The sequence below is a fragment of the Taudactylus pleione genome, unplaced genomic scaffold (genome assembly GCF_031769625.1).
Source record: "Taudactylus pleione unplaced genomic scaffold, aTauple2 ptg000479l, whole genome shotgun sequence".
Classification (NCBI taxonomy): Eukaryota; Metazoa; Chordata; class Amphibia; order Anura; family Myobatrachidae; genus Taudactylus; species Taudactylus pleione.
This window is the reverse complement of record NW_028284881.1, coordinates 6,525,772-6,530,466: the sequence shown is the minus strand read 5'-3', so window position 1 is coordinate 6,530,466 and position 4,695 is coordinate 6,525,772.

Genomic DNA, 4,695 nt, shown 5'->3' with positions numbered 1-4,695 from the left:
TCCCTAGAAAGTACGGACCCCAAAAACAAAATGGTATCCTTCTTCCTCAGGAACAACCAGCAGCCCAGGGCTCTTCCCCGCACCCCTAGTGGTGGTGGGTGCGGGGGTAATTGTAAAAAAATAATATTGTTCTTTACAGTGGAACTACAGGTCCCAACAAGCCTGCCCTGCAGCACTTATAGAACCACAAGTGCAAGCAGACTGCTGGCACCTCTATCCCCACTGTAAAGCAACTACTGTCAGATTGTTAGAAAAGGTTCTGAAATGTTTCTCTTGAAGGCAGACTGCTTAATCACAGTCCACATTTATCATTTTCAGAATGTTTGTGTACATCTGCCTTTCACGCTGATGTTGTGTCCTACGCCACTTGTACAACCAGGTGAGAGCCAGAACCTATGGAGCTAGAATCTGTTTTGAGATCAGTCCATTCTGGGTCAGAGAGGCACACACCACAGTTCTTCACCCTTGGATCCTCTAACAGTTGAGGTACTCCCTTATTTCCCTTGTGAGTATGATAATATACTGTAGGGTCTCATTCAGAAATGGGCGCAGGTGGCACAGCTGCTGTGTAAAAATATGGAAATGTTGCAGCCGCCGGGCCAAAAAACGTCCACCTGTAACGTCTCAGATCCGCCGTTTGCGTATAAAGACGCAAACATCGATCGCACATTGGTCAATCATCAAACTTCTAAATAAATCTATGGTTATTTAGAGTGCCCGTCTGGAGCCTTTGCAACTCCTCACTGCTGAAGTGAAGAAAAGGTTACTTTAAAGCTCTGGCACCATACTGCCTAGAATACTGCATACCAGGCCGATAACTCTGCTTCCCTGAAATGCTGCTTTTGCGGTCCTGTGGAAGCTATTGGGCTTGTTCCTGATAATCTTTAGAATCATGAAATCAAGACTCTCACCAAAAGAGGAACTGTGAAAGGAACTGTGGCCAAACAAGTATTTGATTACTTGTCTTCCGTCCAAGGATGCAGCCAGGAGAGCTCTCCTGGTGATTACATCTGAATATTCCTGGCAGAAAGGGTAATCGTATCCAGTGACCCCTCAAAAGAAATGTTGCAACTGGTCGTTATCACTACTTTATAACATTCAATGTAGCAACATTACGGGCCACTGGGCATTTGCAAAGGTAATATTGCACCCAACTGTAAAGCAGTGCAGGATCTACTGGCAAAAAGTACATAAATCTTAATGAATAGGTAATATTAGCAATAGCTATTATTATACACCAGTGGGCATTAGCACTGGCATTGTTAAACTCATCAGCACTGATATAAATCCTTCTGGGCATTATAACATACACATTGCACCATACTTACATTCAAATAGGCATATTATAACCTGCTGGGCACTAGCGCTGAATTATGATATCCTACCAGGCATTCCCACGTTCCATTGTACTGTCCATTAGCAATGGCATTTTATGCTTAGTTGAGTATTAGCTCCAGCAGATTGCATCCTACTTACCATTAGCACTAGCATAATACATCTTCAGGACATTAGCACCCAATATTTAAAAGAGCAGTGCTCTTACTAGTCGTGACTTGTTAGTAAAAGCACTGCCATTTTAAATATTGGGCATAATGTAAATTAACACCGTAATAATGTAACTTGCTGGTTGTATTTATGTGATATGTATATACAGTATGTAGATTTATAAATCTGTAACTGTCTAATGCACTTATATAAATTTGTATGTTTTATCTCCTTTTTACAGTACTCGGAACCCTTATGTAAATGAAAGATAATAGTAATCTAGGGTGATATTAGCTGTTATACTGTATTCCCCTGCATATATTACTGTACATTCGGAAGCATAATCTACCCCTTTCAGACATAAGCAAAAACCCAGGAATTTGCTAGAGCACTGCGAATCGACCTGGGTCCTGCTTGTGCCTGATAGGGTCTGACCCGGGTTGACAGTCCTGGGTTCGCGACACTGCAGTCGACCAGGGTTATTACCAGTACTTGCAACCTGTGTCAGTACCTTGGCTTATCTCTGAAAGACATAACCCGGGTCTTGATGACCCGAGTCATGCCTAAAAAGATTTTATTGGCGGGCACAGTATTGCATTGAGATGACATCATCTCCAAACGGTCTTCCACTGTTAGATGGAAGACCCGGGTCCGGTGTGAAGGGTGACGACCTGGAAATGACCCGGGTTCATCACCCAGGTGTGCAAGGAGGGTAAGTACTGAAACCCCCTGCTTGAACCCGTGTTCATTGTCCAGGGTCAGAGCCGGGTTAAAGCCAGAGGTTTATGTCTGAAAGGAGTATTAGTTGTACCTGACCAACAGCAAAGTTCTCTGTATATTTTCTTGAAGTGCTAACACCTGTGGAGATGTAATGCTTCATAACAAACATTACCTACATAGCCAATCTTTCTGCTCATACAGCACACTACAATAAATACCAACACATCTGTTAAGGGGGATGTAGTTATGAGACCAGCAGCCACGATGCCGCCAGTCTCAATACGGACATCCAAATTCCGACAAAGGACTTACGATAGATGATGAAGTACCAACGCATATCTTAATCCCGAAGGACGCCAGCCTGAACAAGGTAAGTCCGGGGCGCCCTTAGCGTTAGCCACGGGTGGGGGGGTGGTGGTTAGGTTTAGAGAGTGCAGCGGAGTTAGGTTTTGGGGGGGTTAGGGTTAGGCACCAATGGAGAGGGTTAGGCACTAAGGGGGGTGGGTTAGGTTTAGGCACGAAGGGGGGGTTAGGTGTAGGCACTAACGGGGACGGTTAGGGTGCGGGGTGGGGAGAGTTAGGATCAGGCTACAAGAAGGGAGGGTTAGTGGTGGAAGGAGGGAGGGTAAGTATACTTACCCGACCCTTGTCGGGATACCAACCATCGGGATGCTGCTGTCGGTATTCTGACAGGAGGCATCCCGACAGCCGGCATTACATACCCATTCCCTATTAAGGTTAGTAGTTAATTAAAATAGTCTGTTACTGTAAAACAGAATAATTTAGATATAATGTAAAGCAGTGGTTCTCAAACTCGGTCCTCAGGACCCCACACAGTTCATATTTTCCAGGTCACCCAGCAGGTGCACAGGTGTGTTCATTTCTCACTGGAACATTTTAAAAGATCCACAGGTGGAGCTAATTATTTCACTTGCAATTCTGCGTGGAGCACTGGAAAACATGCACTGTTTGGGGTCCTGAGGACCAAATTTGAGAACCTATGATCTAAAGGAGAAGAAAACATCCCATATTTTAAATAAATGAATAGCTAAAAGCATGGAGTAAAATCCGCATTAGGAATTATTGGTCTCTCTTCTGTTTGCCACAATATAATTGACCAATGTGCTGCTAATATATGAATCTATGCAAGATAATGGCCACGTTTAGCCTATGTGTGTCCATCTGTGCTAAGGTCTCTTCCATAAGTGGTGTCTGGAGCATACATCATGCAATTCAAATAAAACTGCTGTAGAAATAGCGCAGTATAGAGATCCATTGATCTCTACAACTCGCCACCTCTATCTGTACTGCGTAACTTATCAATAAATCCATGGACCTCTACTATTGGCCTGCATTTGACCCCAGTGGTCAGACCTCAACTAGCATAGTCATCCACATCAATGGCCACATTTGAAAGTGATATTGTTTACTGGCTTAGTGTCAGGATCAGACCATTGTGACCAGAATAAATTAAACCTTTTTTAAACTATGTTTTCTGTGAACCATTTATGTTATCATGTAAATCGTATCTGCGCCACTATCTGACTTTATCAGAATAAATGACATTGCTAAATAATGTTTTATACTTGTTATCTCTATTCCTATAACGTGATTGAGGTATGATAAACCGTTCTCCTTATCTACCTGTTTCCCTTCCTTCCATGAGGTCTATTTGTATTTTAATGCCATAGACTATTAAACTACTCCACACACCTCTGCCTGTGGGATTCTAGCTGGTGGGTACTGTATATGGCATTCTTGTTGCTGGTATAAACTGGGAGGACCCTCCAAGTCTTTCTTTTATTGTTATGCTTATGGAGAATCCATTGAATAGAACATAGTACATAAACAAGTCTGCACTGTTGTCAGACACACAGCTGTAAATTGGTGTCTTTTGTCTTATCTCTTGCTTTTTCAGTGTAACATAATTAAAAAGAATTCATATGTTAATGTAACAACAGAAGTCCTGATGGAAGGTCTCTTAAAAAAAAGTAGTGACTTATCTATAATGAAATTGTGCGCATTGACACACCTTGGTCTCAACTTTCAAACTACAGTATATAAATTAAATTGTACTTTTAAGGCTCTCACCACATTATAAACAACGTATTAATTTATTTATCATAGTCACATGACCAATTATCATGCATGACAGTGATCCATCCAGATATGTGGACAAATAGCAAATATGGATCTAATCACTCTGCTCCCTGGTAAATTAAATGAACACTCTCATCCCTTATGTGAACATATAATATACAAATATTGACATCATTGTTAGCCATGGCACCAAGCAACTGCTACTGTAAATTGCACAAATAAAACTATCAATTTGCTGCCCCCCGTTACCTTATTAAAGGCACCCCTGACGTCTAGGTATATATATATATATATATATATATATATGTTGTGAACCCCATGTTTTTTTATTTTGTGTTTATTTTGCTGCCACATCTGTCCTCTTCCATCACTGACTTCTTTAAGTCAGAA